Below are 22974 nucleotides of genomic sequence, written 5' to 3'. Positions count from 1 at the left end.
CCAGAGAGTGCACTGGCACCACTGAGAATGCACTTCAATGAGTCCAGAGAGTGCACTGGCACCACTGGGGATGCACTGCAGTGAGTCCAGAGAGTGCAGTGGCACCACTGGGGATGCACTGCAGTGAGTCCAGAGAGTGCTTTGGCACCAGTGGGGATGCACTGCAGTTACTCCAGAGACTGCACTGGCACCACTGGGGATGCACTGCAGTGAGTCCAGAGAGTGCACTGGCACCACTGGGGATGCACTGCAGTGAGTCCAGAGAGTGCACTGCCACCACTGGGGATGCACTGCAGTGAGTCCAGAGAGTGCACTGGCACCACTGGGGATGCGGTGCAGTGAGTCCAGTGAGTGCACTGGCACCACTGGGGATGCAGTGCAGTGAATCCAGTGAGTGCACTGGCACCACTGGGGATGCAGTGCAGTGAGTCCAGAGAGTGCACTGGCACTACTGGGGATGCAGTGCAGTGAGTCCAGAGAGTGCACTGGCACCACTGGGGATGCAGTGCAGTTACTCCAGAGACTGCACTGTCACTACTGGGGATGCAGTGCACTGAGTCCAGAGAGTGCACTGGCACCACTGGGGATGCAGTGCAGTGAGTCCTGAGAGTGCACTGGCACCACTGGGGATGCACTGCAGTGAGTCCAGAGATTGCACTGGCACCACCGGGAATGCAGTACAGTGAGTCCACACAGTGCACTAGCACCACTGGGGATGCAGTGCAGTGAGTCCAGAGAGTGCACTGGCACCACTGGGGATGCAGTGCAGTGAGTCCAGAGAGTGCACTGGCACCACTGGTGATGCACTGCTGTGAGTCCAGAGAATGCTCTTGCACCACAGGGGATGCAGTGCAGTGACTCAAGAGAGTGCACTGGCAGCACTGGGGATGCAGTGCAGTGAGACCAGAGAGTGCACTGGCACAACTGGAGATGCAGTGCAGTGAGTCCAGAGAGTGCAATGGCACCACTGCGGATGCACTGCAGTGAGTCCAGAGAGTGCACTGGCTCCACTGGGGATGCAGTGCAGTGAGTCCAGAGAGTGCACTGGCACCACTGGGGATGCACTGCAGTGAGTCCAGAGAGTGTACTGGCACCACTGGGGATGCACTGAAGTGAGTCCAGAGAGTGCACTGGCACCACTGAGAATGCACTTCAGTGAGTCCAGAGAGTGCACTGGCACCACTGGGGATGCACTGCAGTGAGTCCACAGAGTGCACGAGCACCACTGGCGATGCAGTGCAGTGAGTCCAGAGAGTGCGCTGGAACCACTGGGGATGCAGTGCAGTGAGTCCAGAGAGTGCACTGGCACCACTGGGGATGCACTGCAGTGAGTCCAGAGAGTGCACTGGCACCAGTGGGGATGCACTGCAGTGAGTCCAGTGAGTGCACTGGCACCACTGGGGATGCAGTGCAGTGAGTCCAGAGAGTGCACTGGCACCACTGGGGATGCAGTGCAGTGAGTCCAGAGAGTGCACTGGCAGCACTTGGGATGCAGTGCAGTGAGTCCAGAGAGTGCACTGGCACCACTGGGGATGCAGTGCAGTGAGTCCAGAGAGTGCACTGGCACCACTGGGGATGCAGTGCAGTGAGTCCAGAGAGTGCACTGGCAGCACTTGGGATGCAGTGCAGTGAGTCCAGAGAGTGCACTGGCACCACTGGGGATGCAGTTCCGTGAGTCCAGAGAGTGCACTGGCACCACTGGGGATGCAGTGCAGTGAGTCCAGAGAGTGCACTGGCACCACTGAGAATGCACTTCAGTGAGTCCAGAGAGTGCACTGGCACCACTGGGGATGCAGTGCAGTGAGTCCAGAGATTGCACTGGCACCACTGGGGATGCAGTGCTGTGACTCCAGAGAGTGCACTGGCACCACTGGGGATGCAGTGCAGTGAGTCCAGAGAGTGCACTGGCACCACTGGGGAAGCAGTGCAGTGAGTCCAGAGAGTGCAGAGGCACCACTGGTGATGCAGTTTAGTGAGTCCAGAGAGTGCACTGGCACCACTGGGGATGCAGTGCAGTGAGTCCTGAGAGTGCACTGGCACCACTGGGGATGCACTGCAGTGAGTCCAGAGATTGCACTGGCACCACCGGGAATGCAGTACAGTGAGTCCACACAGTGCACTAGCACCACTGGGGATGCAGTGCAGTGAGTCCAGAGAGTGCACTGGCACCACTGGGGATGCAGTGCTGTGTCTCCAGAGAGTGCACTGGCACCACTGGGGATGCAGTGCAGTGAGTCCAGAGAGTGCACTGGCACCACTGGGGATGCGGTGCTGGGAGTCCAGAGAGTGCTTTGGCACCAGTGGGGATGCACTGCAGTTACTCCAGAGACTGCACTGGCACCACTGGGGATGCACTGCAGTGAGTCCAGAGAGTGCACTGGCACCACTGGGGATGCACTGCAGTGAGTCCAGAGAGTGCACTGTCACCACTGGGGATGCACTGCAGTGAGTCCAGAGAGTGCACTGTCACCACTGGGGATGCAGTGCAGTGAGTCCACAGAGTGCACTGGCACCACTGGGGATGCAGTGCAGTGAGTCCAGAGAGTGCACTGGCACCACTGGGGATGCACTGCAGTGAATCCAGTGAGTGCACTGGCACCACAGGGGATACAGTGCAGTGAGTCCAGAGAGTGCACTGGCACCACTGGGGATGCAGGGCAGTGAGTCCAGAGAGTGCACTGGCACCACTGGGGATGCATTGCAGTGAGTCCAGAGAGTGCACTGGCACCACAGATGATGCAGTACAGTGAGTCCAGTGAGTGCACTGGCACCACTGGGGATGTAGTGCAGTGACTCGAGAGAGTGCACTTGCACCACTGGGGATGCAGTGCAGTGAGTCCAGAGAGTGCACTGGCACCACTGGGGATGCACTGCAGTGAGTCCAGAGAGTGCACTGGCACCACTGGGGATGCAGTGCAGTGAGTCCAGAGACTGCACTGGCACCACTGGTGATGCACTGCAGTGAGTCCAGAGATTGCACTGGCACCACTGGGGATGCAGTGCAGTGAGTCCAGAGACTTCACTGGCACCACTGGGAATGGAGAGAAGTGAGTGCAGAGAGTGCACTGGCACCACTGGGGATGCAGTGCAGTGAGTCCAGAGAGTGCACTGGCACCACTGGGGATGCACTGCAGTGAGTCCAGAGAGTGCACTGTCACTACTGGGGATGCAGTGCAGTGAGTCCAGAGAGTGCACTGGCACCACTGGGGATGCAGTGCAGTGAGTCCTGAGAGTGCACTGGCACCACTGGGGATGCACTGCAGTGAGTCCAGAGATTGCACTGGCACCACCGGGAATGCAGTACAGTGAGTCCACACAGTGCACTAGCACCACTGGGGATGCAGTGCAGTGAGTCCAGAGAGTGCACTGGCACCACTGGGGATGCAGTGCAGTGAGTCCAGAGAGTGCACTGGCACCACTGGTGATGCACTGCTGTGAGTCCAGAGAGTGCTCTTGCACCACAGGGGATGCAGTGCAGTGACTCAAGAGAGTGCACTGGCAGCACTGGGGATGCAGTGCAGTGAGTCCAGAGAGTGCACTGGCACCACTGGGGATGCACTGCAGTGAGTCCACAGAGTGCAATGGCACCACTGCGGATGCACTGCAGTGAGTCCAGAGAGTGCACTGGCACCACTGGGGATGCAGTTCAGTGAGTCCAGAGAGTGCACTGGCACCACTGGGGATGCAGTGCAGTGAGTCCAGAGAGTGCACTGGCACCACTGGTGATGCACTTCAGTGAGTCCAGAGAGTGCACTGGCACCACTGGGGATGCACCTCAGTGAGTCCAGAGAGTGCACTAGCACCACTGGTGATGCACTGCAGTGAGTCCAGAGAATGCACTGGCACCACTGGGGATGCAGTGCAGTGAGTCCAGAGAGTGCACTGGCACCACTGGGGATGCAGTGCAGTGAGTCCAGAGAGTGCACTGGCACCAGAGGGAATGCACTGCAGTGAGTCCAGTGAGTGCACTGGCACCACTGGGGATGCACTGCAGTGAGTCCAGAGAGTGCACTGGCACCACTGGGGATGCAGTGCAGTGAGTCCAGAGAGTGCACTGGCACCACTGGGGATGCAGTGCAGTGAGTCCAGAGAGTGCACTGGCACCACTGGGGATGCACTGCAGTGAGTCCAGAGAGTGCACTGTCACCACTGGGGATGCAGTACAGTGAGTCCACAGAGTGCAGTGGTACCAGTGGGGATGCAGTACAGTGAGTCCAGAGAGTGCACTGGCACCACTGGGGATGCAGTGCAGTGAGTCCAGAGAGTGCACTGGCACCACTGGGGATGCACTTCAGTGACTCCAGAGAGTGCACTGGCACCACTGGGGATGCAGTGCAGTGAGTCCAGAGAGTGCAGTGGCACCACTGGGGATGCAGTGCAGTGAGTCCAGAGAGTGCACTGGCACCACTGGTGATGCAGTACAGTGAGTCCAGAGAGTGCACTGGCACCACTGGGGATGCACTGCAGTGAGTCCAGAGAGTGCACTGGCACCACTGGGGATGCAGTGCAGTGAGTCCAGAGATTGCACTGGCACCACTGGGGATGCAGTGCAGTGAGTCCAGAGAGTGCACTGGCACCAGAGGGAATGCACTGCAGTGAGTCCAGTGAGTGCACTGGCACCACTGTGGATGCACTGCAGTGAGTCCAGAGAGTGCACTGGCACCACTGGGGATGCAGTGCAGTGAGTCCAGAGAGTGCACTGGCACCACTGGGGATGCAGTGCAGTGAGTCCAGAGAGTGCACTGGCACCACTGGGGATGCACTGCAGTGAGTCCAGAGAGTGCACTGTCACCACTGGGGATGCAGTACAGTGAGTCCACAGAGTGCACTGGTACCAGTGGGGATGCAGTACAGTGAGTCCAGAGAGTGCACTGGCACCACTGGGCATGCAGTGCAGTGAGTCCAGAGAGTGCACTGGCACCACTGGGGATGCACTGCGGTGAGTCCAGAGAGTGTACTGGCACCACTGGGGATGCACTGAAGTGAGTCCAGAGAGTGCACTGGCACCACTGAGAATGCACTTCAGTGAGTCCAGAGAGTGCACTGGCACCACTGGGGATGCACTGCAGTGAGTCCAGTGAGTGCACTGGCACCACTGGGGATGCAGTGCAGTGAGTCCAGAGAGTGCACTGCACCACTGGGGAAGCAGTGCAGTGAGTCCAGAGAGTGCAGTGGCACCACTGGGGATGCAGTGCAGTGAGTCCAGAGAGTGCACTGGCAGCACTGGGGATGCAGTGCAGTGAGTCCAGAGAGTGCACTGGCACCACTGGGGATGCAGTGCAGTGAGTCCAGAGAGTGCACTGGCACCACTGAGAATGCAGTGCTGTGACTCCAGAGAGTGCACTGGCACCACTGGGGATGCAGTGCAGTGAGTCCAGAGAGTGCACTGGCACCAGTGGGGATGCACTGCAGTGAGCCCAGAGAGTGCACTGGCACCAGTGGGGATGCACTGCAGTCAGTCCAGTGAGTGCACTGGCACCACTGGGGAAGCAGTGCAGTGAGTCCAGAGAGTGCACTGGCACCACTGGGGATGCAGTGCAGTGAGTCCTGAGAGTGCACTGGCACCACTGGGGATGCACTGCAGTGAGTCCAGAGATTGCACTGGCACCACCGGGAATGCAGTACAGTGAGTCCACACAGTGCACTAGCACCACTGGGGATGCAGTGCAGTGAGTCCAGAGAGTGCACTGGCACCACTGGGGATGCAGTGCAGTGAGTCCAGAGAGTGCACTGGCACCACTGGGGATGTGTCCAGTGAGTCCAGAGAATGCTCTTGCACCACAGGGGATGCAGTGCAGTGACTCAAGAGAGTGCACTGGCAGCACTGGGGATGCAGTGCAGTGAGACCAGAGAGTGCACTGGCACAACTGGAGATGCAGTGCAGTGAGTCCAGAGAGTGCAATGGCACCACTGCGGATGTACTGCAGTTAGTCCAGAGAGTGCACTGGCTCCACTGGGGATGCAGTGCAGTGAGTCCAGAGAGTGCACTGGCACCACTGGGGATGCACTGCAGTGAGTCCAGAGAGTGTACTGGCACCACTGGGGATGCACTGAAGTGAGTCCAGAGAGTGCACTGGCACCACTGAGAATGCACTTCAGTGAGTCCAGAGAGTGCACTGGCACCACTGGGGATGCACTGCAGTGAGTCCAGTGAGTGCACTGGCACCACTGGGGATGCAGTGCAGTGAGTCCAGAGAGTGCACTGCACCACTGGGGAAGCAGTGCAGTGAGTCCAGAGAGTGCAGTGGCACCACTGGGGATGCAGTGCAGTGAGTCCAGAGAGTGCACTGGCAGCACTGGGGATGCAGTGCAGTGAGTCCAGAGAGTGCACTGGCACCACTGGGGATGCAGTGCAGTGAGTCCAGAGAGTGCACTGGCACCACTGAGAATGCAGTGCTGTGACTCCAGAGAGTGCACTGGCACCACTGGGGATGCAGTGCAGTGAGTCCAGAGAGTGCACTGGCACCAGTGGGGATGCACTGCAGTGAGCCCAGAGAGTGCACTGGCACCAGTGGGGATGCACTGCAGTCAGTCCAGTGAGTGCACTGGCACCACTGGGGAAGCAGTGCAGTGAGTCCAGAGAGTGCACTGGCACCACTGGGGATGCACTGCAGTGAGTCCAGAGAGTGCAGTGACACCACTGGGGATGCACTGCAGTGAGTCCAGAGAGTGCACTGGCACCACTGGGGATGCAGTGCAGTGAGTCCAGAGAGTGCACTGGCACCACTGGGGATGCAGTGCAGTGAGTCCAGAGAGTGCACTGGCACCACTGGGGATGCGGGGCTGGGAGTCCAGAGAGTGCTTTGGCACCAGTGGTGATGCAGTGCAGTTACTCCAGAGACTGCACTGTCAGCACCGGGGATGCACTGCAGTGAGTCCAGAGAGTGCACTGGCACCACTGGGGATGCAGTGCAGTGAGTCCAGAGATTGCACTGGCACCACTGGGGATGCAGTGCTGTGACTCCAGAGAGCGCACTGGCACCACTGGGGATGCAGTGCAGTGAGTCCAGAGAGTGCACTGGCACCACTGGGGATGCACTGCAGTGAGCCCAGAGAGTGCACTGGCACCAGTGGGGATGCACTGCAGTGAGTCCAGTGAGTGCACTGGCACCACTGGGGAAGCAGTGCAGTGAGTCCAGAGAGTGCAGTGGCACCACTGGGGATGCACTTCAGTGAGTCCAGAGAGTGCACTGGCACCACTGGGGATGCAGTGCAGTGAGTCCAGTGAGTGTACTGGCAACACTGGGGATGCACTGCAGTGAGTCCAGAGAGTGCACTGGCACCACTGAGAATGCACTTCAATGAGTCCAGAGAGTGCACTGGCACCACTGGGGATGCACTGCAGTGAGTCCAGAGAGTGCAGTGGCACCACTGGGGATGCACTGCAGTGAGTCCAGAGAGTGCTTTGGCACCAGTGGGGATGCACTGCAGTTACTCCAGAGACTGCACTGGCACCACTGGGGATGCACTGCAGTGAGTCCAGAGAGTGCACTGGCACCAGTGGGGATGCACTGCAGTGAGTCCAGAGAGTGCACTGGCACCACTGGGGATGCACTGCAGTGAGTCCAGAGAGTGCACTGCCACCACTGGGGATGCACTGCAGTGAGTCCAGAGAGTGCACTGGCACCACTGGGGATGCGGTGCAGTGAGTCCAGTGAGTGCACTGGCACCACTGGGGATGCAGTGCAGTGAATCCAGTGAGTGCACTGGCACCACTGGGGATGCAGTGCAGTGAGTCCAGAGAGTGCACTGGCACTACTGGGGATGCAGTGCAGTGAGTCCAGAGAGTGCACTGGCACCACTGGGGATGCAGTGCAGTTACTCCAGAGACTGCACTGTCACTACTGGGGATGCAGTGCAGTGAGTCCAGAGAGTGCACTGGCACCACTGGGGATGCAGTGCAGTGAGTCCAATAGAGTAAAATGGCACCACTGGGGATGCACTGCAGTGAGTCCAGAGATTGCACTGGCACCACCGGGAATGCAGTACAGTGAGTCCACACAGTGCACTAGCACCACTGGGGATGCAGTGCAGTGAGTCCAGAGAGTGCACTGGCACCACTGGGGATGCAGTGCAGTGAGTCCAGAGAGTGCACTGGCACCACTGGTGATGCACTGCTGTGAGTCCAGAGAATGCTCTTGCACCACAGGGGATGCAGTGCAGTGACTCAAGAGAGTGCACTGGCAGCACTGGGGATGCAGTGCAGTGAGACCAGAGAGTGCACTGGCACAACTGGAGATGCAGTGCAGTGAGTCCAGAGAGTGCAATGGCACCACTGCGGATGCACTGCAGTGAGTCCAGAGAGTGCACTGGCTCCACTGGGGATGCAGTGCAGTGAGTCCAGAGAGTGCACTGGCACCACTGGGGATGCACTGCAGTGAGTCCAGAGAGTGTACTGGCACCACTGGGGATGCACTGAAGTGAGTCCAGAGAGTGCACTGGCACCACTGAGAATGCACTTCAGTGAGTCCAGAGAGTGCACTGGCACCACTGGGGATGCACTGCAGTGAGTCCACAGAGTGCACGAGCACCACTGGCGATGCAGTGCAGTGAGTCCAGAGAGTGCGCTGGAACCACTGGGGATGCAGTGCAGTGAGTCCAGAGAGTGCTCTGGCACCACTGGGGATGCACTGCAGTGAGTCCAGAGAGTGCACTGGCACCAGTGGGGATGCACTGCAGTGAGTCCAGTGAGTGCACTGGCACCACTGGGGATGCAGTGCAGTGAGTCCAGAGAGTGCACTGGCACCACTGGGGATGCAGTGCAGTGAGTCCAGAGAGTGCACTGGCAGCACTTGGGATGCAGTGCAGTGAGTCCAGAGAGTGCACTGGCACCACTGGGGATGCAGTGCAGTGAGTCCAGAGAGTGCACTGGCACCACTGGGGATGCAGTGCAGTGAGTCCAGAGAGTGCACTGGCAGCACTTGGGATGCAGTGCAGTGAGTCCAGAGAGTGCACTGGCACCACTGGGGATGCAGTTCCGTGAGTCCAGAGAGTGCACTGGCACCACTGGGGATGCAGTGCAGTGAGTCCAGAGAGTGCACTGGCACCACTGAGAATGCACTTCAGTGAGTCCAGAGAGTGCACTGGCACCACTGGGGATGCACTGCAGTGAGTCCAGAGAGTGCAGTGGCACCACTGGGGATGCACTGCAGTGAGTCCAGAGAGTGCTTTGGCACCAGTGGGGATGCACTGCAGTTACTCCAGAGACTGCACTGGCACCACTGGGGATGCACTGCAGTGAGTCCAGAGAGTGCACTGGCACCAGTGGGGATGCACTGCAGTGAGTCCAGAGAGTGCACTGGCACCACTGGGGATGCACTGCAGTGAGTCCAGAGAGTGCACTGCCACCACTGGGGATGCACTGCAGTGAGTCCAGAGAGTGCACTGGCACCACTGGGGATGCGGTGCAGTGAGTCCAGTGAGTGCACTGGCACCACTGGGGATGCAGTGCAGTGAATCCAGTGAGTGCACTGGCACCACTGGGGATGCAGTGCAGTGAGTCCAGAGAGTGCACTGGCACTACTGGGGATGCAGTGCAGTGAGTCCAGAGAGCGCACTGGCACCACTGGGGATGCAGTGCAGTTACTCCAGAGACTGCACTGTCACTACTGGGGATGCAGTGCACTGAGTCCAGAGAGTGCACTGGCACCACTGGGGATGCAGTGCAGTGAGTCCTGAGAGTGCACTGGCACCACTGGGGATGCACTGCAGTGAGTCCAGAGATTGCACTGGCACCACCGGGAATGCAGTACAGTGAGTCCACACAGTGCACTAGCACCACTGGGGATGCAGTGCAGTGAGTCCAGAGAGTGCACTGGCACCACTGGGGATGCAGTGCAGTGAGTCCAGAGAGTGCACTGGCACCACTGGTGATGCACTGCTGTGAGTCCAGAGAATGCTCTTGCACCACAGGGGATGCAGTGCAGTGACTCAAGAGAGTGCACTGGCAGCACTGGGGATGCAGTGCAGTGAGACCAGAGAGTGCACTGGCACAACTGGAGATGCAGTGCAGTGAGTCCAGAGAGTGCAATGGCACCACTGCGGATGCACTGCAGTGAGTCCAGAGAGTGCACTGGCTCCACTGGGGATGCAGTGCAGTGAGTCCAGAGAGTGCACTGGCACCACTGGGGATGCACTGCAGTGAGTCCAGAGAGTGTACTGGCACCACTGGGGATGCACTGAAGTGAGTCCAGAGAGTGCACTGGCACCACTGAGAATGCACTTCAGTGAGTCCAGAGAGTGCACTGGCACCACTGGGGATGCACTGCAGTGAGTCCACAGAGTGCACGAGCACCACTGGCGATGCAGTGCAGTGAGTCCAGAGAGTGCGCTGGAACCACTGGGGATGCAGTGCAGTGAGTCCAGAGAGTGCACTGGCACCACTGGGGATGCACTGCAGTGAGTCCAGAGAGTGCACTGGCACCAGTGGGGATGCACTGCAGTGAGTCCAGTGAGTGCACTGGCACCACTGGGGATGCAGTGCAGTGAGTCCAGAGAGTGCACTGGCACCACTGGGGATGCAGTGCAGTGAGTCCAGAGAGTGCACTGGCAGCACTTGGGATGCAGTGCAGTGAGTCCAGAGAGTGCACTGGCACCACTGGGGATGCAGTGCAGTGAGTCCAGAGAGTGCACTGGCACCACTGGGGATGCAGTGCAGTGAGTCCAGAGAGTGCACTGGCAGCACTTGGGATGCAGTGCAGTGAGTCCAGAGAGTGCACTGGCACCACTGGGGATGCAGTTCCGTGAGTCCAGAGAGTGCACTGGCACCACTGGGGATGCAGTGCAGTGAGTCCAGAGAGTGCACTGGCACCACTGAGAATGCACTTCAGTGAGTCCAGAGAGTGCACTGGCACCACTGGGGATGCAGTGCAGTGAGTCCAGAGATTGCACTGGCACCACTGGGGATGCAGTGCTGTGACTCCAGAGAGTGCACTGGCACCACTGGGGATGCAGTGCAGTGAGTCCAGAGAGTGCACTGGCACCACTGGGGAAGCAGTGCAGTGAGTCCAGAGAGTGCAGAGGCACCACTGGTGATGCAGTTTAGTGAGTCCAGAGAGTGCACTGGCACCACTGGGGATGCAGTGCAGTGAGTCCTGAGAGTGCACTGGCACCACTGGGGATGCACTGCAGTGAGTCCAGAGATTGCACTGGCACCACCGGGAATGCAGTACAGTGAGTCCACACAGTGCACTAGCACCACTGGGGATGCAGTGCAGTGAGTCCAGAGAGTGCACTGGCACCACTGGGGATGCAGTGCTGTGTCTCCAGAGAGTGCACTGGCACCACTGGGGATGCAGTGCAGTGAGTCCAGAGAGTGCACTGGCACCACTGGGGATGCGGTGCTGGGAGTCCAGAGAGTGCTTTGGCACCAGTGGGGATGCACTGCAGTTACTCCAGAGACTGCACTGGCACCACTGGGGATGCAGTGCAGTGAGTCCAGAGAGTGCACTGGCACCACTGGGGATGCACTGCAGTGAGTCCAGAGAGTGCACTGTCACCACTGGGGATGCACTGCAGTGAGTCCAGAGAGTGCACTGTCACCACTGGGGATGCAGTGCAGTGAGTCCACAGAGTGCACTGGCACCACTGGGGATGCAGTGCAGTGAGTCCAGAGAGTGCACTGGCACCACTGGGGATGCACTGCAGTGAATCCAGTGAGTGCACTGGCACCACAGGGGATACAGTGCAGTGAGTCCAGAGAGTGCACTGGCACCACTGGGGATGCAGGGCAGTGAGTCCAGAGAGTGCACTGGCACCACTGGGGATGCATTGCAGTGAGTCCAGAGAGTGCACTGGCACCACAGATGATGCAGTACAGTGAGTCCAGTGAGTGCACTGGCACCACTGGGGATGTAGTGCAGTGACTCGAGAGAGTGCACTTGCACCACTGGGGATGCAGTGCAGTGAGTCCAGAGAGTGCACTGGCACCACTGGGGATGCACTGCAGTGAGTCCAGAGAGTGCACTGGCACCACTGGGGATGCAGTGCAGTGAGTCCAGAGACTGCACTGGCACCACTGGTGATGCACTGCAGTGAGTCCAGAGATTGCACTGGCACCACTGGGGATGCAGTGCAGTGAGTCCAGAGACTTCACTGGCACCACTGGGAATGGAGAGAAGTGAGTGCAGAGAGTGCACTGGCACCACTGGGGATGCAGTGCAGTGAGTCCAGAGAGTGCACTGGCACCACTGGGGATGCACTGCAGTGAGTCCAGAGAGTGCACTGTCACTACTGGGGATGCAGTGCAGTGAGTCCAGAGAGTGCACTGGCACCACTGGGGATGCAGTGCAGTGAGTCCTGAGAGTGCACTGGCACCACTGGGGATGCACTGCAGTGAGTCCAGAGATTGCACTGGCACCACCGGGAATGCAGTACAGTGAGTCCACACAGTGCACTAGCACCACTGGGGATGCAGTGCAGTGAGTCCAGAGAGTGCACTGGCACCACTGGGGATGCAGTGCAGTGAGTCCAGAGAGTGCACTGGCACCACTGGTGATGCACTGCTGTGAGTCCAGAGAGTGCTCTTGCACCACAGGGAATGCAGTGCAGTGACTCAAGAGAGTGCACTGGCAGCACTGGGGATGCAGTGCAGTGAGTCCAGAGAGTGCACTGGCACCACTGGGGATGCACTGCAGTGAGTCCACAGAGTGCAATGGCACCACTGCGGATGCACTGCAGTGAGTCCAGAGAGTGCACTGGCACCACTGGGGATGCAGTTCAGTGAGTCCAGAGAGTGAACTGGCACCACTGGGGATGCAGTGCAGTGAGTCCAGAGAGTGCATTGGCACCACTGGTGATGCACTTCAGTGAGTCCAGAGAGTGCACTGGCACCACTGGGGATGCACCTCAGTGAGTCCAGAGAGTGCACTAGCACCACTGGTGATGCACTGCAGTGAGTCCAGAGAATGCACTGGCACCACTGGGGATGCAGTGCAGTGAGTCCAGAGAGTGCACTGGCACCACTGGGGATGCAGTGCAGTGAGTCCAGAGAGTGCACTGGCACCAGAGGGAATGCACTGCAGTGAGTCCAGTGAGTGCACTGGCACCACTGGGGATGCACTGCAGTGAGTCCAGAGAGTGCACTGGCACCACTGGGGATGCAGTGCAGTGAGTCCAGAGAGTGCACTGGCACCACTGGGGATGCAGTGCAGTGAGTCCAGAGAGTGCACTGGCACCACTGGGGATGCACTGCAGTGAGTCCAGAGAGTGCACTGTCACCACTGGGGATGCAGTACAGTGAGTCCACAGAGTGCACTGGTACCAGTGGGGATGCAGTACAGTGAGTCCAGAGAGTGCACTGGCACCACTGGGGATGCAGTGCAGTGAGTCCAGAGAGTGCACTGGCACCACTGGGGATGCACTTCAGTGACTCCAGAGAGTGCACTGGCACCACTGGGGATGCAGTGCAGTGAGTCCAGAGAGTGCAGTGGCACCACTGGGGATGCAGTGCAGTGAGTCCAGAGAGTGCACTGGCACCACTGGTGATGCAGTACAGTGAGTCCAGAGAGTGCACTGGCACCACTGGGGATGCACTGCAGTGAGTCCAGAGAGTGCACTGGCACCACTGGGGATGCAGTGCAGTGAGTCCAGAGATTGCACTGGCACCACTGGGGATGCAGTGCAGTGAGTCCAGAGAGTGCACTGGCACCAGAGGGAATGCACTGCAGTGAGTCCAGTGAGTGCACTGGCACCACTGTGGATGCACTGCAGTGAGTCCAGAGAGTGCACTGGCACCACTGGGGATGCAGTGCAGTGAGTCCAGAGAGTGCACTGGCACCACTGGGGATGCAGTGCAGTGAGTCCAGAGAGTGCACTGGCACCACTGGGGATGCACTGCAGTGAGTCCAGAGAGTGCACTGTCACCACTGGGGATGCAGTACAGTGAGTCCACAGAGTGCACTGGTACCAGTGGGGATGCAGTACAGTGAGTCCAGAGAGTGCACTGGCACCACTGGGCATGCAGTGCAGTGAGTCCAGAGAGTGCACTGGCACCACTGGGGATGCACTTCAGTGACTCCAGAGAGTGCACTGGCACCACTGGGGATGCAGTGCAGTGAGTCCAGAGAGTGCACTGGCACCACTGGGGATGCAGTGCAGTGAGTCCAGAGAGTGCACTGGCACCACTGGTGATGCAGTACAGTGAGTCCAGAGAGTGCACTGGCACCACTGGGGATGCACTGCAGTGAGTCCAGAGAGTGCACTGGCACCACTGGGGATGCACTACAGTGAGTCCAGAGATTGCACTGGCACCACTGGGGATGCAGTGCAGTGAGTCCAGAGAGTGCACTGGCACCACTGGGGATGCAGTGCATTGAGTCCAGAGAGTGCACTGGCACAACTGGGTATGCACTTCAGTGAGTCCAGAGAGTGCACTGACACCACTGGGGATGCAGTGCAGTGAGTCCAGAGAGTGCAGTGGCACCACTGGGGATGCAGTGCAGTGAGTCCAGAGAGTGCTCTGGCACCACTGGGGATGCACTGCAGTGAGTCCAGAGAGTACACTGGCACCACTGGGGATGCAGTGCAGTGAGTCCAGAGAGTGCACTGGCACCACTGGGGATGCAGTCCAGTGAGTGCACTGGCACCACTGGGGATGCACTGCAGTGACTGCAGAGAGTACACTGGCACCACCGGGGATTCACTGCAGTGAGTCCAGAGAGTGCACTAGCACCACCTGTGATGCAGTGCAGTGAGTCCAGTGAGTGCACTGGCACCACTGGGGATGCAGTGCTGTGACTCCAGAGAGCGCACTGGCACCACTGGGGATGCAGTGCAGTCAGTCCAGTGAGTGCACTGGCACCACTGGGGGTGCAGTACAGTGAGTCCAGAGAGTGCACTGACACCACTGGGGATGCACTGCAGTGAGTCCAGACAGTGCACTGGCACCACAGGGGATGCAGTGCAGTGAGTCCAGAGACTGCACTGGCACCACTGGGGATGCAGTGCAGTGAGTCCAGAGAGTGCACTGGCACCACTGGTGATGCAGTACAGTGAGTCCAGAGAGTGCACTGGCACCACTGGGGATGCACTGCAGTGAGTCCAGAGAGTGCACTGGCACCACTGGGGATGCAGTGCAGTGAGTCCAGAGATTGCACTGGCACCACTGGGGATGCAGTGCAGTGAGTCCAGAGAGTGCACTGGCACCAGAGGGAATGCACTGCAGTGAGTCCAGTGAGTGCACTGGCACCACTGTGGATGCACTGCAGTGAGTCCAGAGAGTGCACTGGCACCACTGGGGATGCAGTGCAGTGAGTCCAGAGAGTGCACTGGCACCACTGGGGATGCAGTGCAGTGAGTCCAGAGAGTGCACTGGCACCACTGGGGATGCACTGCAGTGAGTCCAGAGAGTGCACTGTCACCACTGGGGATGCAGTACAGTGAGTCCACAGAGTGCACTGGTACCAGTGGGGATGCAGTACAGTCAGTCCAGAGAGTGCACTGGCACCACTTGGCATGCAGTGCAGTGAGTCCAGAGAGTGCACTGGCACCACTGGGGATGCACTTCAGTGACTCCAGAGAGTGCACTGGCACCACTGGGGATGCACTGCAGTGACTGCAGAGAGTACACTGGCACCACCGGGGATTCACTGCAGTGAGTCCAGAGAGTGCACTAGCACCACCTGTGATGCAGTGCAGTGAGTCCAGTGAGTGCACTGGCACCACTGGGGATGCAGTGCTGTGACTCCAGAGAGCGCACTGGCACCACTGGGGATGCAGTGCAGTCAGTCCAGTGAGTGCACTGGCACCACTGGGGGTGCAGTACAGTGAGTCCAGAGAGTGCACTGACACCACTGGGGATGCACTGCAGTGAGTCCAGACAGTGCACTGGCACCACAGGGGATGCAGTGCAGTGAGTCCAGAGACTGCACTGGCACCACTGGGGATGCAGTGCAGTGAGACCAGAGAGTGCACTGGCACCACTGGGGATGCACTTCAGTGAGTCCAGAGAGTGCACTGGCACCACTGGGGATGCACTGCAGTGAGTCCAGAGAATGCACTGGCACCACTGGGGATGCACTGCAGTTAGTCCAGAGAGTGCACTGTCACCACTGGGGATGCAGTACAGTGAGTCCACATAGTGCACTGGCACCAGTGGGGATGCAGTACAGTGAGTCCAGAGAGTGCACTGGCACCACTGGACATGCAGTGCAGTGAGTCCAGAGAGTGCCCTGGCACCCCTGGGGATGCACTTCAGTGACTCCACAGAGTGCACTGGCACCACTGGGGATGCAGTGCAGTGAGTCCAAAGACTTCACTGGCACCACTGGGGATGCACTGCAGTGAGTCCAGAGAGTGCACTGGCACCACTGGGGATGCACTGCAGTGAGTCCAGAGAGTGCACTGGCACCACTGGGGATGCACTACAGTGAGTCCAGAGATTGCACTGGCACCACTGGGGATGCAGTGCAGTGAGTCCAGAGAGTGCACTGGCACCACTGGGGATGCAGTGCATTGAGTCCAGAGAGTGCACTGGCACAACTGGAGATGCACTGCAGTGAGTCCAGAGAGTGCACTGGCACCAATGGGGCTGCAGTGCAATGAGTCCAGAGAGTGCACTGGCACCACTGGGGATGCACTGCAGTGAGTCCAGAGAGTACACTGGCACCAGTGGGGATGCAGTGCAGTGAGTCCAGAGAGTGCACTGGCACCACTGGGGATGCACTGCAGTGAGTCCAGAGAGTGCACTGGCACCACTGGGGATGTGTCCAGTGAGTCCAGTGAGTGCACTGGCACCACTGGGGATGCAGTGCAGTGAGTCCAGAGAGTACACTGGCACCAGTGGCGATGCAGTGCAGTGAGTCCAGAGAGTGCACTGGCACCAGTGGGGATGCAGTGCAGTCAGTCCAGTGAGTGCACTGGCACCACTGGGGGTGCAGTACAGTGAGTCCAGAGAGTGCACTGGCACCACTGGGGATGCACTGCAGTGAGTCCAGAGAGTGCACTGGCACCACTGGGGATGCACTGCAGTGAGTCCAGAGAGTGCACTGGCACCACTGGGGATGCAGTGCAGTGAGTCCAGAGAGTGCACTGGCACCACTGGGGATGCACTGCAGTGAGTCCAGAGAGTGCACTGGCACCACTGGGGATGCACTGCAGTGAGTCCAGAGAGTGCACTGGCACCACTGGTGATGCAGTACAGTGAGTCCACAGAGTGCACTGCCACCAGTGGGTATGCAGTACAGTGAGTCCAGAGAGTGCACTGGCACCACTGGGCATGCAGTGCAGTGAGTCCAGAGAGTGCACTGGCACCACTGGGGATGCGGTGCTGGAAGTCCAGAGAGTGCTTTGGCACCAGTGGGGATGCAGTGCAGTTACTCCAGAGACTGCACTGGCACCACCGGGGATGCAGTGCAGTGAGTCCAGAGAGTGCACTGGCACCACTGGGAATGCAGTGCACTGAGTCCAGATATTGCACTGGCACCACTGGGGATGCAGTACAGTGAGTCCACACAGTGCACTAGAACCACTGGGGATGCAGTGCAGTGAGTCCAGAGAGTGCACTGGCACCACTGGGGATGCAGTGCAGTGAGTCCAGAGAGTGCACTGGCACCACTGGTGAGCACTGCTGTGAGTCCAGAGAGTGCTCTTGCACCACAGGGGATGCAGTGCAGTGACTGAAGAGAGTGCACTGGCAGCACTGGGGATGCAGTGCAGTGAGTCCAGAGAGTGCACTGGCACCACTGGAGATGCAGTGCAGTGAGTCCAGAGAGTGCAATGGCACCACTGCGGATGCACTGCAGTGAGTCCAGAGAGTGCACTGGCTCCACTGGGGATGCACTGCAGTGAGTCCAGAGAGTGCACTGGCACCACTGGGGATGCACTACAGTGAGTCCAGAGAGTGCAATGGCACCACTGCGGATGCACTGCAGTGAGTCCAGAGAGTGCACTGGCTCCACTGGGGATGCACTGCAGTGAGTCCAGAGAGTGCACTGGCACCACTGGTGATGCAGTACAGCGAGTCCAGTGAATGCACTGGAACCACTGGGGATGCAGTGCAGTGAGTCCAGAGAGTGCACTGGCAGCACTGGTGATGCAGTACAGTGAGTCCAGTGAGTGCACTGGCACCACTGGGTCTGCAGTGCAGTGAGTCCAGAGAGTGCACTGGCACCACTGGGGATGCAGTGTAGTGAGTCCAGAGAGTGCACTGGCACCAACGATGATGCAGTACAGTGAGTCCAGAGAGTGCAATGGCACCACTGGGGATGTAGTGCAGTGAGTCCAGAGAGTGCACTGGCACCACTGGGGATGCAGTGCAGTGAGTCCAGAGAGTACACTGGCACCACTGGGGATGCAGTGCAGTGAGTCCAGCGAGTGCACTGGCACCACTGGGGATGCAGTGCTGTGACTCCAGAGAGCGCACTGGCACCACTGGGGATGCAGTGCAGTTAGTGCAGAGAGTGCACTGGCACCACTGGGGATGCACTTCAGTGAGTTCAGAGAGTGCACTGGCACCACTGGGGATGGGTTTCAAGCCAACTGCATTAACCGCTCATGCTTCTTTCTTATGAGACGTTAGTAAACCAATTACATAGCCTTGTCAAGACTAAATCACAGGTAAAAATCCTGTACATCTCATGTGGCCAACCACTCCCAACTAGGATTCCAAGAACCAGGAGTTTCGTTGAAAATAGGGCTAGTGCTATTAGAGGGGTGATTATTAGGGTAAGCCCTAAGCTGTCTTTAATGGAGAAGTATGGGTGGAATGGGATTTTGTCGCAGTCTGATACGATTCCTAGTGGGTTATTTGAGCCTGATTCGTGTAGGAAGGTTAGGTGGACTAGGGTGATTCCTGCAATTAGGAAGGGCAGTAGGAAGTGGATGGCGAAGAATCGGGTTAAGGTTGGATTGTCTACTGAGAATCCTCCTCAGGCTCATTCTACTAGAGTTTGCCCAATGTACGGGATGGCTGAGAATAGGTTGGTGATTACGGTGGCCCCTCAGAATGACATTTGTCCTCATGGTAGGACATACCCTACGAAGGCAGTTGCTATTAGGGTGAGTAGGAGGATTACTCCTGTGTTTCAGGTTTCTTTGTATAGGTAGGAGCCGTAGTAGAGGCCTCGTCCGATGTGTAAGTAGATGCAGATAAAGAAGAGCGAAGCACCGTTGGCGTGGAGGTTGCGGATGAGCCATCCGTACTGGACGTCTCGGCATGTGTGAGCTACTGAGGAGAAGGCGAGTGAAGTGTCTGCGGTGTAGTGTATGGCTAGTAGCAGGCCTGTTAGGATTTGTGTGGCTAAGCAGATGGCTAGAAGGGAGCCGAAGTTTCATCAGGCAGAGATGTTGGAGGGGGCGGGTAGGTCGATTAGGGAGTTGTTGATTATTTTTAGTAGGGGATGGGATTTGCGGATGTTAGGGGCCATTAGTGAGTCTGTGTGTTATTAGGATTATTACCAGGATGGAGAGGGCGAAGGATCCTAGGTAGGCCTTAATTAGCCCTGTGTGTATTGAGGTTGCGGCTTTGCTTGCGGCTACTTGTAGTTCAGCAAGGCCCTCTGGCCCTATTTTTTTGAGTCAGGAGAGGTCGATCAAGTGTAGGGCAATGTTTTGTCCCTTTTCTAGTAGGTTTTTGGAGAAGAATCGGTGTACTAGGGGGTTGAAGTACCCTAATGCAGAGGAGAAGTTTATGAGGGGGTTTGGTTTGGGGTGAGTGAGGGTGTGTGTTATGTTCGATAGTTCTAGGGCTAGGATGATTCCTAGGATTGTTATGAGGATGGCAGCAGTTTTGGTGATAAGGGGTATGGTTATTGGGGGGGTTTTGGTTGGTGTGATGAAAGAGGTAATGATTATTCCTGCTGTAATGCTGCCTAGGGCGAGTCGGGTTAGGGGGGCGGTGATTAGTGGGTTGTTTTCGTTTATTGATACTATTGGGGGGATTCGGGTTTGTCCAGCTTGGACTAGGATGGTTATGCGGATGCTGTAGGTTGCGGTGAATGCTGTGGCTATAAGGGTTAGGAGTAGGGCTCAAGTGTTTAGGTATGATGTGTTTAAGCTTTCGATGATGAGGTCTTTTGAGTAGAATCCGGCTAGGAATGGGGTTCCTATCAGCGCCAGGTTTCCGATGGTTAGGCAGGAAGTAGTGACTGGGAGTATTTTCTGTAGGCCTCCTATCTTTCGGATATCTTGTTCTCCGTTTAGGTTGTGGATGATAGACCCTGAGCATAGGAATAGTATGGCTTTAAAGAAGGCATGGGTTGAGATGTGTAGGAAGGCTAGTTGTGGGAGGTTTAGTCCGATAGTGACTATTATTAGTCCTAGTTGGCTGGATGTTGAGAAAGCAATGATTTTTTTGATGTCATTTTGGGTTAGGGCGCATGTGGCAGCGAATAGGGTTGATAGAGCACCTAGGCATAGGCAGGCAGTTAGGGCTGTCTGGTTGGTGGCTAGCAGGGGGTGCATGCGGATGAGCAGGAAGATTCCGGCTACTACTATGGTACTGGAGTGCAGTAGGGCTGATACTGGGGTGGGGCCTTCTATTGCTGCGGGCAGTCATGGGTGGAGTCCAAATTGGGCGGATTTTCCTGCGGCTGCGAGGATTAATCCTATGAGGGGGAGGATTGGGGTTTGGTGGGGGTGTACGGCTTGTTGGATCTCTCAGGTGTTGAATGTTGAAGCTAGTCATGCTATGCTCAGGGTCAGTCCGACGTCTCCGATTCGGTTGTAGATTACGGCTCGTAGGGCGGCGGTGTTGGCATCTGCTCGGCCTTGTCATCAGCCGATGAGAAGGAAGGACATGATTCGTACTCCTTCCCAGCCTACGAATAGGAGGAATATGTTGTTTGCGGTTGTTAGGAGGAGTATGGCGACTAGGAATGTCAGTAGGTAGGTGAAAAATTTTGTTACGTATGGCTCTGAGGCCATGTATCATATGGCGAATTGTAGGATTGATCATGTTACAAATAGGGCGATTGGAAGAAATGTTATTGAGTATTGGTCTATTTTTAGGCTCAGGGGGATTTTAAAGTTTATAATGAATTTTCACTCCCAGTGGCAGGTGACAGATTCTATTCCCGAGTAGATGAATGCGGTTGTAGGGGCTAGGCTAATTAGGAATGCGGTTTTAACAGCGCGGGTGGTGGCTTGTGGGGTGTTTTTAAAGTTTTTAAATAGAAATGGCAGGATGATTGGGGTTAGGAGGATTGTCAGCGTGAGTAGTGTGAGGGAGTTGATTAGTAGTGTGGGGTTCACTACTTTTACTTGGATTTGCACCAAGATGGGTGGTTCCTAAGACCAGTGGATTGCTGTTATCCTTTAAAAGTAAGGGGGCTGAGGTTTTAGGCTCAGATGTAAGAGTTAGCAGCTCTTGTTGGTTAAACCCTCCCCTCGGCAGGTAAGAAGGTTTGAACTTCTATTCTTAGAATCACAGTCTAATGTTTGGTTTAAACTATACTTGCATGAGGGGATTCCGGAGATCAGTTCGGGTTTGAGGATTAGGAGGAATATTGGGATAATGTGGAGTGTTATGAGCAGGTGTTCTCGCGTGGTTGAGTTTTGCATAGATGTGATGTGGGAGGGGATTGAGCCTCGTTGGGTCATTAGTAGTATGAATAAGGTGTAGGAGGCGGTTAGTAGGGTTGCGATTCCTGTTAGGATGATCGTGAAGGCAGATCAGTTGAATAAGGTGATTATAATGGTTAGCTCTGCTATGAGGTTTGTTGTTGGGGGTAAGGCTATGTTTGTTAGATTGGCCAGCAATCATCAGGTAGCTATGAGTGGTAGGAGAGGTTGTAGGCCTCGTGTGAGTAGTAGAATTCGGCTGTGCGTACGTTCATAGTTTGTGTTGGCTAGGCAGAATAGTATGGAGGAAGTTAGTCCATGGGAAATTATTAGGATCATTGCCCCTGAGAATGATCAGTGGGTTTGGATTATTCCTGCGGCGATAACTAGGCCTATGTGGCTAACGGATGAATAAGCGATTAGTGATTTTAGGTCTGTCTGTCGTAGGCAGATTGAGCTAGTCATTAGGGCGCCTCATAGGGCCAGGGTTAGGAAGGGGTAGTGCAGGAGGTTGGACAGTGGGCCCATAAATAGAGTGACTCGTATAATTCCGTATCCTCCTAGCTTTAGTAGTAGGGCGGCGAGGAGTATTGAGCCTGCGATGGGTGCTTCTACGTGGGCTTTTGGCAGTCAGAGGTGTAGGCCGTATAGTGGGGCTTTTACTATGAATGCTATGAGCAGTGCTAGACCTGATAGTATTCCTGTCCATGAGGTGGATAGGGTTGGGTGGGTTAGTTGTAGGGTTGGCAGGTGCAGGGTGCCAATTTTCACGTATAGGTGTATGATTGTGATTAGCAGGGGTAGAGAGCTTACTGGCGTGTAGAATAGCAGGTAGATGCCAGCGCTTAGGCGTTCTGGTTGGTTCCCCCATCGGGTGATTAAGATTAGGGTGGGAATGAGGGTTGCTTCAAATGAGATGTAAAATAGTGCTAGTTCTGTGGTGGAAAAGGCTAGTAGGATGAATGGCTGGACTGCGACTAAGGTTGAGATAAAGATTCGTTTGCGTTGTAGGGGTTCTTGTTGCAGGTGGTTTTGGCTTGCTATGATTATGAGTGGGAGTAGTCAGCAGGATAGTACTAGGAGGGGGGATGAGATTTGGTCAATTCCTGTTCAGTTGGATAAAAATTTGTAGGGGTAGTAGGTTGGGATTAATCACTGTAGGCTTAGGGCAGCGATTAAGAGGCTGTATAAGGTGGTGTTAGTCCATAGAAATTTTGGTGGAGACAGCAGGGCTGTTGGAAGAAGTATGATTGTGGGTAGGATGATTTTTAGCATTGCAGGAGGTTTAGGTTGTGTAGATGGTCGGAGCCATGTGTGCGGGTGGAGGCTACTAGGATGGCCAGGCCTGTGCCCGCCTCACACGCTGAGAAGGTTAGCATGAGAATTGGTACCATGGTGAATGAGGAGACTTGGTTTTCGATGGATCATATTGATAGGCCTACGAATATCGATAATATTATGCTTTCAAGGCATAGT

This window comes from Anser anser (assembly GCF_964211835.1).
Source record: "Anser anser genome assembly, chromosome: 6".
Classification (NCBI taxonomy): Eukaryota; Metazoa; Chordata; class Aves; order Anseriformes; family Anatidae; genus Anser; species Anser anser.
This window is presented reverse-complemented; position numbering follows the sequence as displayed.